Raw genomic sequence first — 14,187 nt, forward strand, 5'->3', positions numbered from 1 at the left:
GGCACTACAGTGGACATTTCCCAAAAAATTCACTTTTGGACCACGCAGAGCATCAGTCATGTGAGATGTGCACACAGAAGGAACCAACAGACAAAACATTTTTCTTCTTCATGGATTCATCATTTCAGTGCACACCTTGTATTTCCTTTTACATATAAGCATGGTTTGAATGTGCGATGAAGGCTGAGACTCTAACGTAAACAGAATGTAAATATTAAGAACTCATCGAATTGAAGGTACATTTAACATTCATATCACCAGAAACTAATGTCCTGTGTGTTGCAGTTACAGTTATGAGATAAGGATATAAAATATAGCTGCAGAAATTGTAAGCATCACCCTCTGTTCCTAAGGCAGAGATGGTAGTCAAACTTACCAAAGATTAACAAAATACAAAGTATCTGGCAGTGTTTAAACAAATACAGATCAAGTTTTAAGATTCTGGGCTACTGAGGAAGAAAGTATTCACATGAATAATTAGAAAATACAATTGTGTCTTCACTGGAAGTACTGCTTAAGTGATTTCTAAGCAGGCACTGGGGCATGTTTAAATGACACAGAAAATATGCCTTTACTACAAAGTAAAACAAGTCTGGGTAAGTGACAAAGGGAAGTAGAAAGTTCAAAACACGTTTACCAAGAAGACACAACGTTGTAGAAAATACAACGGGGAAAAAAAGTTTTGCCCTCAGCTATCAATAAGTATGAATTTTTTAACAGCTTTACACTCTTCACTCCAATCAGCTTCAAGACACCAGAATTTATGTCATCTGTCAATTTGAAGGTTTATTTAGGAAAAACTGAAGAGATTTGTGGAAGTAATATCATAAGTACCAAAAAAGTATAGTTCAGTAGTTTCTTTCTCAGATGGCTTCTTTTCCCAGGGTGACTGAGGATCAGGGTACTTATTTCTTACAGACTATTTCATAATACTATTGAAAGTCATCCAAAAATCTTAAGCTTCTGTTTCCTTACTTATGCTTATTAGTGCATATAATTAGCAACATGTATACACACATACATATTTGAACTAATGCCCTCTAGCTATCTAAGTCTGGCCAGTTTAATAATTTAATTTAACAATATATGGTTAAACAAAAATTGTAGCATTCTAATCACTAAAGTAATAAAAGAGTGTCACTCTGGTTTTCTTTCACATACTTAAAACACAATCTTTTATTAACTTTTTGTCATGTTATAAGTATGCAATTCTTCTGAATGGAACTAGGTGATCTTTAAGGTTCCTTCTAACCAAACTATTCCATGATTTTATACTCATATATTCAACTGCCCAACTGAGATAAGAATATTTAGGAAAGACCACACTACAGATACATCCCCGTAGTTCTACTGAAAACTTGTTGGGGATACTATCAGTCAAAATTCTGGGTTCTCCCAACCACATGCAAAGGAACTTATTTTAATACTATATAATAATGTAACAGCCCAAAGATATAAGCTAATTGTCACTAATTGTATAATTTCTTTGGCTTCTGGCTTTATGAGTGTGTTTATGTAACCACATATGCACTGTGGGTGCAAAATGCTAATAGGTTTATGCATCTCCCATTGTAGTCTGCAGGCAGATACAGTCTGCAGTACTGCATGAAAATCATTTTTAGGTAAGCGAACTGAAAACCAATATACCAAGCAGGAAACTGACCGCCATATAAACTCAAAGTACACAGTACTTTCATTGTTTCCCTGTACAGGAAACACAGATAACAATTCAGAAGTGTCTGTGTGAAATTCTGACTATTAGAAACTTAAAGAAACTGTACAGGAAAGAATCTCTTGAGGGTACTTATGAACTAATAGATATCCCTTCTCAAAATGATAGAGAACTGCAAAGTTGCCTATTGATGAATTAAGCAATATGCCATGCCAAGGTACTTATCCTTGACACACACTATGTCATACAGCATGACAAAGTGAGCTTTACCTATCTGTCTTATGACTCATAGATATTTAGCACTCACAAAAATAATTTGTTAGCAAAAATTATGGATGAGTATGTGTTACAGAATACATGTGTGACCCTCAAAGGATGACAGTTTCTCAAATTCTCAAACAGAGAATATTATTCCCATAATCATGCTTTCATTACTGTAGACCCCAGTACTTGCCTTCTGATTTGATCAAGAAAAAAGCCAACAGATAAAGAGATTGTTGTCGGGTTGAGATTTTCAGAATAATACTCTATTTGGTACAGAAATATACCCTAAGGAGTATGCACTGTGCATTCTCTCTTCTGCCAAACTCACAGTATGAGTAGGAGTATTTCCATTCTGGAGCTCGGGGACTTGGTTCCTAGTCTGATGGCTAAAAAGTGGTTGTCAAACTGTTTTTTTCATGACAGATATTAAGTCTTTGTTCCCCTTTGCTTTTTCACAGTATTGCAACTTTCTACTTTGTCTGTTTCTCATTAAATATACATTCTTGCACAGTTTCCAACTGGCTTCAATTCAAGTGCACAAGCATCAGCTATGCTTATCAATGCAGTGGTGCACACATACTCATACCAACAACTTGGTGTTCCTTAGTTTAGGTGGCAAACTGCTCTGTGAAAACAAACTGACATACAGGTGTGTGTAAATATGATTAATTTTTTTCACCTTTCTGCTTTTGTGTGCAGAATATTTTAATTTCCTATGGTTTTGAACTTATACACAAAAGTCAAAGTGAGAACTTCCATGAGCTCATACTGTTCTAATATCACAGTGAATATAACATAAACAGGTACTAATGAAGAGCTTGTATACAACATAATTAATCATAAATACAAAGACATTTATTTCAGTGTTATAGATAAATGATATTATAAATATTCTTTTGTAAAAATGAAGTACATTCCCTAACTTCTATTTTACTCTCTGCTCCAAAAAACCCCACTGCTTTTCATAAAAAAAAAACCACTACTGATTAGGTTTATATTATTACTGTTTTCTGTACATGACCAATTAATCTTTCTACTAACTTGAAATATTGACAGGAAGGTTAGGTTCCAAAAAAGGAACACAGGATTTAAATCCTTATTGGTTACAGCATTCATTAATCAGTGGTAATTTACATTAATATAAAAACATTGATCCTTCTCTGAGGGCCCTCTCTTGTGAGTAATTTCATCCTCCAGCAGACATTATGAGCTACATTAAGAACTGGCATTTCAACAAATGAGAATAGCTCAACTGTAAGAGAAATACCCATTTAATGACCAAACAGAATTTTATTTTTTTTAATACTGCAGTGTTTAATTATATTTCAATTTTCAAGGATTCCCTCAAAAATTTCACTGGTGAAAATGTAGTTACATTCATGACAAATAAAAATATCAGATTTTTCATGTCATACTTTTCGTATTTTATTTTAGCAAATCTTTCTCCTGAATGTATATTTTCATTGCTTTGAAGTAGAGTATCAAACGAGTATTTCTCCAAAAGAGTAGCTACAAGAAGAACCAGATCCACATTTTAACTGAGCTCTTCTTGAAATGACAGACTGAGCCATTTTTATACTAACAGGCAGGATTACCTCAGTGTTCTTCCCACTTTCTTACCTTCTAAAAATTATCTGCTAAGAGAAGCTGTAAGAAACTAGATGTAAACCTCTCTGATTAACTGGCAGCAGTATAGACCAAAGTGCTCTCTATAAATTTAAGTTTTCACCTACGCAGAGACAAAAAGATTGAGATCTAAAAGAAGAAATAAAACCTCTAATGAGGGAAAGTTGGGACACCTTAAAAACTTTACTGCATACAGACATGGTAACAAGCCAAGACAGAAATGATGAGTGGTTAAATTAAGAGAAAGAATTTGGTCTGTTTACTTGTGTCATATAGCCAGTACAAGCCTATAAAATACAGTGATAACACTTGTCCTCTCTGTATCTCAGTTTTTATTTCTGTATAATGTGTTGACCACTACAACATTGGGTATGATATGCTATAGGAGAGAAAGGTAAGTAAGAAAAATACCTGATTAGAAATTCTCCTCAAGTAAATCAAGTGGACTTGTGTCAAAAAAAAACCAAAAAAAATTGCATTTCACGTATATTCTTCAGATTATGCCTTAGAGCTAGAAAATTCTCAACTCCAATTTCCAGATGTTCCAGAGCTGTTTTTCTGTACACCCCACCTTGTCAGTCTTAATTTAAAAATACAATCAGCATCTAATGAAACATTAAAATAGTAACCCAAATCCCTAAGTTGAATACCATTCTGTTTTAGTTGCAGATTCCATAATAATTTTGAAGCATATCAGAAATTACCAATCCATTTTGCATATTCAATGTGAGACACTGTTATTCAGATAATATTATAATCACTCTCATCTGACCAAATAAATTGGAGAACAAGAAAACTGAGAAAAGCTGTCACTGTAACATAAAATATATTATTTGCATTAAGCCCTGCTCAGTAGGAAAGAAAACTAGATTTTGGCACTTGGAAATCTATGTCAAGTAGAAGGAAAGGTGAAATGAGCATCTGACTGTGATCGATGCCGTTAAGACCCAGATTACACAGAAGAAATCATTTCTACAGTGCTCCTAAGATTTTTATATTGACTGGAAGAATAACAAAGTAGTGCGACGCAAAACCACCAAAAATAATGTACTGAACTAACATCTTCAGGAAACAGCATAAAATCAGGTAATACCACAAGGACCACCAGAAGAAAAATATGGGAAAGACTCTTCTATGGACCTACATATAGTCTCTTTAAATCTTACCTAACCACTATTTGGCCTATTTTTGTCATAGAGTGAATTAGTACTACATTCTCTTTTTATGTAACAGGACTTCTCACTCTGTATTTCCTTTGTTCTGCTATGGTAATACAAAAATGTTCTCTGCTTTCAATTTAGGAATTCTCTTGCTTCCTTAAAAACAACTGTTGAGTCATTTGAAAGCACTCCTTTGCCACTAGTGAGGAGCAACTCAGTGGCAAGTGATGGTTATCCTCATTTGGTGATTCATTTTAGCACCTCACTTGGCAAGAAAACTGAGCGGAATCTGACATACTGCATTAAAAAATCTACTTCCAACTGAAATAGCACCACATGCTAAGAGAAGTTTGCCCATGTAAACTCTGAAACAAATGAAGACTATGAATGTGGCTCACAAAGGAAAAAAAAAAAAAGCGAACACAAAAAGATTTGGGACATTTTCTTTACCAAAAGACCACACTACAAACTGGAACAGAAAGAAGAATGACTAGTCTATTATTATTTTAGAAGTATTTTGAAACTTCTGAAACTTTAAGGCTTAAAGGTGTAAGAGGTTATAGGGTTTTTTTGCTTAATTTGCAGTCTGGGTAAGGAATGCCTTCTGATACACACAGTTTAATACAAGAACTTTAGAAACCTTAATTAATTCAGACATATGTTTCAGCCAGCAATAACAACTTTCTAAATATATTTACTTACATGATTTGGTTATTATTCTGCTATTATTATTTTTACTAATTCAACTGAAGAATGTAAAAAGAAATCACTGTGACTGCATGAAAACAGTTGAGAAAGTAAATAGTTCTTCCTAGCATCAAAAAGAAAAAAAAAAGTTTATTTCTTGGGAAAATGTATTATAGGTACAAATGGAAATATGATTACCAGTCAGGCTGATTGAAACTCTAGGAATGATCACTGAAAGGTATTATGAAGAATTCAGTGAACGACTGTTACAGACATAGACATGATAGGAATACACAAAAATAAAGAACAAATGAGGAAGCAACCAAAAGCCTACCAGTGAAAGGGACAGATGCAATTCCAATCAGAATGGGAGGGTGTCACACAAGTACAGAGGCAGCAAGCAAAACTCACTTAGGACCCATTAGTAAATTTATCCCTGAATTAATAAATAAGGAAGAGACTGAATTTGGGTGATTATGGAACACAACATCTCTGTTTACTGAATTCATAATCAAAAAAGTAAATACTGACTATATTGTCAATGCAACCATTGAGAAAAAATGGACAAAGGAATATTTCTAATGATTGAATGTTTTCAGTCATTATATTGGAAACTCTCAAAGGTACTAGACACCATTACTACTAGTAATTAATTACAAAGAATAAGGGACCAATGATTGGTTAGTTTTAATTTTTCAGAAAAATCAGCATGCACATCTGTGTTTTGGTTAGATTTTTATACTCATTATAAGTAATTTCACAGAGTTCTGTAACATCATGCCATAACATAACCTGCTCATTCTTTCTATTGATCTCTTAAATAGTTTGAACACTTTCAATAACTCTATTTCACTCTACTTTCAGGGTCTACTGTAGTTTTGAGTTCTATATCATATTCATAAATTGAACAACTGCTATGGCTTCTGTATGGGAAACACTTGATTGTTTTAGATGAGGTCTGGTAACTACAAGTTTCTCTCTTCTTCCTTAGGTTCAGAACATGTTTTTGCAATCTTTCCTTTTTGTTTGAGGTATTCAGACCAGTTTTTTCTCCAATGTCATAATCTAATGTATTTCTAGGTGTTTCTGTAAGCGGTAGAGTTGCATGTCTTTATTTTTTTTCTGTTGACTGTAATAATGTTTTTTTGGTTTTTTTTTTTTAAGTTCTTTGTACTCCTTTATTTACTTTCAATTCTAAACTTCCAAAGGAAGGAAGCTTCAGTGGCCTCTGGGCCTGTCACAGGGCACCCATGAAAAGAGCTTGACTCTATCTTCTTTGAACCCTTCCTTTCAGATATTTACATACACCAGTGAGACATCTTTTTTTTCTTTAAATACTTCCAGCAGAAGAAATGTGCAAGATAAAGAAATAGTATGGGCAGAAAGAGGAATATGAAATTATTATTGTTTAATAAAACAAGAACACAGCATGAAGTTGAGAAAGATTAAAAGCAAGCAGTGATTTAGAGGCTTTTGCAAAACTGCCACAATATGCCATGGATTTAAGTATAAACAGCCTTAAAAGCCTAACTGTACAGAAACTTATGATTTTAAACTCTAAAACTTATCTTTCAGAGTATCTGTACTCACTAGAGATTACACAGGGGTTTAAAATATCTATGCAAAAAAGTATCCAGTTATAAATAAGGGAAGTTTGATTTTGCCTGTGAACACTTGACTATAAAATGTTGTAGTTGTTGTTATGGTTACATGATTAGATTGATGTAGCTTAGCCTACACTTAGTGGATGTCATAAGTAAAGTCAAGGTAGCAAGTGGGAAAATAATGAGAAGAGAGATGAATATTGAGCTAATGGTTAGTGTATATACTTAACTAAACTATGTGTTACAAATCAATTGTAGGATGAGTATTTTGAATAACTGCAGGAAGTGGACTCTACAAGAACTCTAAGATTCTCATCACCTGAGGGTGAATGAGCCAGACACAAAGAAATATTGTTTTTTCAGAGCAATTATCCATGTGACTGTGATCCTGCCAGTCTTGGTTGTGGTAATGTATTTTTTAACTTACATCAGCCCTTTACTGGACAGTCTCTCAAAACCTGACATCCTGGTTGGAAGTTACAAACTACCATGTATGGTGCAGATAAATTTCCAGCTCTGGAAATCTCTCACTGATGTTTCTGGAAGGGGAAGGGAACACCACAAAGACAGTAATTCCACTCTCAATAAAGTATTTTTTAAGTGGTTTCATTTTTGACAACTGTCTGAGATAAAACATACAGTACTAAGGTAGAAGAAGCATGAACTTACCAGTTCATGTTATGTATTATTTATACATTTCTTTTATTGTTGCATTATATTCTTTTGTCTGTGACACACTTTAATTCTTATACAAATGCTCAATTTTTTCCCCAGCCCTAAATACAGAAGTTAATAAATATTCTCACAAGCAGAAAAGTATTTTACAGATCAGCCATATAATTAGGTGGTTTAAAGACTGCCTAGAATATCATGTTTACTGCTGACCATGTGTGGCAAAGCTGAACTGTTTGATAAGCAGAAAGCGTAAGTCTCCAGGAAGGTTTCAGAACATCAAAATTTTAATATTCCAATCCAAAAGTAAACTTGAAATGACCAATTACTGATTGAAAGGAAGATCTTATCAAATGCTGGAATGTAAGGAATACAAAAAAACAACTTCAAATTTTTCAGAAATTCTAGCAAAATATGATACTAATTTCTAAGATATAGTAGTATGTCAATAAAGCTCTATCAAAAACAAGGCCTGATGTTCTACCCACTTACACTAGGATTGAAATTGGTCCACAGTGATTAATTTAAACTAAGTAGAGTATGTACAGTATATGGTTCAGGTATTGACCCATAGCACTCTCAGGTCCCTTTGAGAATGGTAGGTCTAGTGGTTCCAGTGCTGATGTGTGAAATGTTATAACAAACCAGAAATCAATGCAGAATGCACAGTAAACAGACACAGTCAATGAGCTATTCATTATCATTTGTAAACCTCCAGTGTAATTGGCATGTGGTCAATTTATAAACTGTAATCAACTGAGACTTTATTTAATCTCTTATATAGAAAAAAGAGCAAAAAACTTCATCTTTTATGTAGTCTAAGGAACATGAATCTGGAGAGGTAAGTAATTAGATACCCAAATGCACCCTCCATCCAAAAAAAAAATCACATTGTCTGATCTCTAACAGAAGCTTTTTAGTAAACACCTCAGTACTGTACCCAGCAAAGACAGTTTATGGGTGTGGTACTTTTATCAGATATTTTTTCTGATTGATAATTAAAACCTAAATCCCAGATGCATTTTTTAAAATAAATTGTTGCCTTCAGGACAGCAATTTTTCCTACCAAAAGAGGGCACAGAGAAGGCACATATTTAATAATTGATGTTTACCCTCATTTACTTACTGATAGAAACCTTTTTATCATAAAACTAATTAAAGTTTGTAAATGACAAAGTTAACCTTTTAATTTCAAATTGAAACCAAAAACCAAACCACATAATTGCATTATGTGATACTAAAAAGAATCAGACCCTAAATAATGACTGCCTTCAGTAGAGAGCACCAACGCAGGATTTATTTCAGAATCTTGAATATAAAGAACAAGTAGTAAAACAGGGAGTCCTGTACTAGAAAATTTAGATGAAATTTATTTGTTTTACCATTCACCTATTACTTCTTTCCCATAAGCAGATGGATTATAGGCATCTAGACAACTTGTCCCTTTTTTTTTTTTTTTTTTTCCCGGTTTGGTTCAATTCACCTTGCTTGGCTTCCAGAATGCCTAGGTAAGTTTTCAATTATGGAGTCCTATACAACCCCTTTTCTCCCTTCAGTGAACTTTTGAGTTCTGCATGGTCAGCACATGTGAAGGATTTAAGTATCTTACAACACAGTTCATCTAAGGGAATGTTTACAGAGTTTTTCTAGTGTATTCATTCATACACCGTGCCAAAGGAAACCACGGAGTGTTATCACATTGCAGAGCCTAAGATATCATACTTCATTTCATTGCTGGGTTAATTGCAGCCATCTGGTTTCATGGCTCAGTGCACAAGCAGAATGGACTTCTTTCTGCCTGAAAAATTAGACAAGTGAAGTTGAAAATGTCTGTGTGGGCATTCCCTTTAAGTGACAGCTTCTCCCCATGTAAGCTCATGGGTAAGAGTAAAATAGAGGAAATTAAATGTTGTGAAAGGTCAAAGCCAAAGAAGGCTGAGCAACTTACACACACACACACACACACACAAACCAATTAAGATCCTATCTGAATTACAAAGGTAAAAAATATTTTTACTTGATACCTATATATCTCTATCCAGGTTGAGTAGATACATTAGCAGAATATTTCTTTTGTTATTTCAGTTGAATACCATGTCCATGTGCTCCAACACTATATTATAGATAACTACAGCCTATCATGCTTAGACTAATAGAAAAGAAACATGACGGGAGATGAGAGTTACCTAAGCCATAGTGTATGTACAGTAGCTCTAAAGTACAGTTTAGAAAAACCAACTGCATACACAGTTACTCTCAGAATTTTTTTAATTACTTGATTTGTATATCTACACAAAATTAATAATCAACACTTTATTAAAAAAAAGAAATTAAATTACTTCAACTACTGCTGACATCACTTCAGAGTAAATGTATGATGTGCCAATGAAGACTGTTAACTATGTTATAAAACAAAGATTTAATTTAATTACTGACTGTTAGATTTGGAAAATTTGTTGATTACATTGTTATATTAAGTTAATAAATGGAGTAATCTGACTGTTATAGTAATTCACTCTATGGTTACTTATTTGTCTATCAGCCCTGGTAATTGTTACTAGCTTTCTAATTTTTAAGAAATAAAGGAATTGGCTGCACTTCCAGGTTATACAAACTGCAAATTAACATGTTTGTCATAAATAAATACATAACACATTTTCTATTACAGCTTTATTAGTGCTTTGAGCAATATTTAGTTCAGAAGTTCTTAAGTAGGAAATAAAAAGAGCACTAAATGGTGGATTATCTTCTCTCAGAAAGATTTAGGATTCGACTATAACATGAGTCTTGCTGAATCAGTCAAGGAAGTATTTTTTCCCTAGAGAATTTACCCATCTTAATTGTTACTTTCTGAAAGTAATTGAAAGACCTGGATATAATTTCATTATTTGCTAGTATGTTCAGCAAAAATCAAAAGAGATACACATTAAAGACTGTCTGGATGGCCCGATCCAGAAAGTGGTGGTGAATGGTGCTGAATCTAGTTGCCATCTGGTCATTAGTGGTGTCCCCCAGGGCTCAGTTTGATATCTTTGTCAGTGAATTGGGTGCAGGGATCAAGAGCACCCTCAAGTAAATTGCAGACAATACCAAGCTGGGTAGGAGTGCTGATCTGTTACAAGGTAGAAAGGCTCTAAAGAGGGATCTGGACACACTGAACCAATGTAACAAGGCCAGCAAGGCCAAGTGCCAGGTCCTGCCCTTGGGTCACAACAACCTCGTTCATCAGTACAGCCTTGGGGCAGAGAGGCAGGAAAGCAACTCAGAAAAGGCCTTGGAGGTGCTGACTGACAGCAGCTGAACGTGAGCCAGCTGTGTGTCCAAGTGGCTAAGGAGGCCAACAGCTTCTGGCCTGTAGCCAAAACACCGTGGCCAGCAGGACCAGGGCAGTGATCGTCTCTCTGTACTTGGTGCTGGTTAGGGAACAGAGTGAGTGGCTGTGTGGGATTTACTTGTCAGCTGGGGATAAGCCATATCAGTTGTTATAAATAGCTTATAGATATTCATACTACTCTCTTTTACACCTCACTTTTCTTTCCTAGCCACCTGCTTTTGCAGTAAAAACTCAGTTTTGATGCACTGTCCACCTTAGATTTATCATTAAACAGCACACAAAATATTCCACAATACCAGACGCTGAAACAAGGAGTAAGGAGTGTGTCCAACATAGGAGTACAGGAAGACAGTAATGTAGAGAACATGAGAGCTGCTGAAGACTCTGGCACTGCCCAAATCCTGTGAAACTATAGTACCACTTTGAAGGTGCTCTAAGATTTTTATTTTGTGATGAAGGCAAGTTCAGATGCTGAAATAACAACTTAAAAAAATGTAAGTATATTTTACTTAATATTGCTGGGACGTGAATAATAAAGTAATCTGGTAGTTTACAATTAAATGAAGGAAAGCAGAAAAAACAACATAAAATGAAAAAATAATTCCTATAATGAATGTAAATATTGAAAATGCCATGGTATCACACAAAAACAGAAAAGAGTTTTGATGTAGCACACATATGCTCTAGGAACAGTTGCACACATGGACTGATATTGATATGGTGCTATGTCTTCAGAAGAATCAGATGGCTATCAGTTGTTATTCTGACTATCCAGACGCAGCATTTTTGGAGAGTACTATGTAGCTATTCTAAAAAGACCTGTCTTTCACTGGATATATTAATAACATGATGACACCACAGCTCTCATGTTTATTCATTTACATTTTTTTTCAAAAAAGTATGAATTTATCCTGCATTTCAACCTAACAGTTTTGTGGAAATATCAAAATTATTTAAGCAATGCTGAAAAATAAGGATTGTCAAACCTAGGGATGAAACTTGATCCTTATTTGGTAATACTGATTTACAGGACAAGACATTTAAAACCAGAAGCAATACTTGTTGAAACAAGATGTTTACAATCAGGTTATCTGACTAGGCTCCATTAATGATGATTCTATCATTATCAGAAACCTTTCAGACAACAACAAGAAAACAAAAAAAAAAGCCCAAAACATTGGTTACACAAATGCTACATGGATGAACCTTCTGCCAAGGCAAAAAAAAAAAAAAAAAATTAGTGTAAACTTAAATTTAAAAGTTTGGACACAAAATGTAACAGTACCTCCTCAAGGTCCACCTCACTATTACAAAATGATGACAAGATGAAGAGAATGATGTAACACAATGTTAGATCTCTGTTTAATTTCCCCACAGTAGGTAGCCTTGTAAGCCAGTAAATATAGTGCCACCATCCCTTGTAAAAAGCCACAGGTTTTGTGTTACAGGAACAGTTAAAGTTTCCAAAAAAATCACAATTAAAGTTATAAAATTCTAATTACTCCTATAATCAACTCTCTTCCCTCTCCCTGACTCTCCAAGCCACCAACCTCAGGACCAAAAAAAGCAGTGGAGGCCTGAGCATATTAGAGATGCTGTACAGATACCAGTAAATAGGTTAAAATGGCATCACCAGAAATAAGCTTGACTTATAAGTAAAAACTAAATAATTTGTATTATAAGAATCTAGAATCTTTGTAAATGGGCTAATAGTTCTCTGTTTAGATTGTTAAGACCTGTAATTAGAATAAAACCTCCTGGTTTCACATGTAAATCTCACTTTGAGTCATGAAAACTCTGCAAATTATATTGCAACTGCTTCTAGGATGTAATTTGGATGAAAAAAATTGGTAACTTTTCAGGGAAAAACTGTACAATTTACATAGCTCAAATCAGGATTTAATCAGCTTTCTGATTTATTAATAAGAAATAATGAACTAACAATCAATGAATTTTGCATTCATTATTACACTAAAACAAAGTACAATAGCAGACACAAAATGTTGATAAACACCTTTTAATTTCTAAATCCCTTCTCTACCCAATCCTACAAAGTTCTAAGGGCACTCACACCCACTGAGTTATGGCAATTCCATATTCCCGTATGCCCCTCCCCTGGGAGGGCAGGTTACCCAACTGACACAAGCCTTGTGTGAGAGAGAGAAGAGCTCTAGCTTTGTGTGAAGCTGTGCCTCTCCCCACAGGCTAATCCACATTTCAGTGTGAAAGCACGAACGGAGGAAACATACACACACCCGAGGTGTGAGTCCCTACTTGTTTCGTCTCACGGTGCCATGACGGAACACTTGCAGCAGGAAGGAGGTTCAACTGCCACCGCTCCACTGCAAGGTATCTGCCCACATGCCAAAGGTTTTCCTTTTACACATTTTTTTAAAGCTGACTCCCTTATTTCAGAGATCTCTTCAGAGTTTCCCGGTTAGCATTTAAGCAAACACCCCCTCAGACAGTTTTGGGTGTTCCCCTTCACGCATACCCTTCACACCCACATCCTTGTCTTAACATTTGTTGTCAGGGGTGGGCTGTGCTGGCATCCCTACAGTAACAGATTAGTGGATGGTGTAGCCAATTAAAGACTTAAAATTTAGTGCAGAAAGAAAGTGAAAAGAACTCAAATACATACACGGAGATCATAGGAAAAAAGTGAAATAGTGTCAGAGGATCTTAATAGAGTGGTACAAAGACCAGATAGAAGACCACTCAAATTAAAAAATATCAAATACATCATAGGCTGAAGTGACAACAGAAACCTAAGTAAAGACTGCCCAATACTGTAGAATGATGTATTTTATTGTAAATTACTTTGGGAGTCTTAATTACGCTAAGTTACTTGATATCCTGTTGAAGTCTAGTTAAATGGAATGCCTTTTGGTACATTCTGCATTTTTTTTTTGAGAATGAAATTATGGAACCATAATAGGAAACAATCTCCTTTTGCTCAGAACCTACCTGTCCTTGTGCAAAAAATTCTTTTTTAAGTGTAAGATTAAATTTTATTAACCATTATCTGAGACTGCTATATTTTTATTAATTTCATTTCTTAGAATGACCATTGATTCTGAAAGGAACAATGACCAGTATTAGAATTACCATGGGAAAGGCTCAGTTTTTTTATTACAGGGAGTGTAATAAACTAAGAAAACTGAGTCA

This window comes from Cyanistes caeruleus, chromosome 5 (assembly GCF_971803275.1).
Source record: "Cyanistes caeruleus chromosome 5, bCyaCae1.hap1.1, whole genome shotgun sequence".
Classification (NCBI taxonomy): Eukaryota; Metazoa; Chordata; class Aves; order Passeriformes; family Paridae; genus Cyanistes; species Cyanistes caeruleus.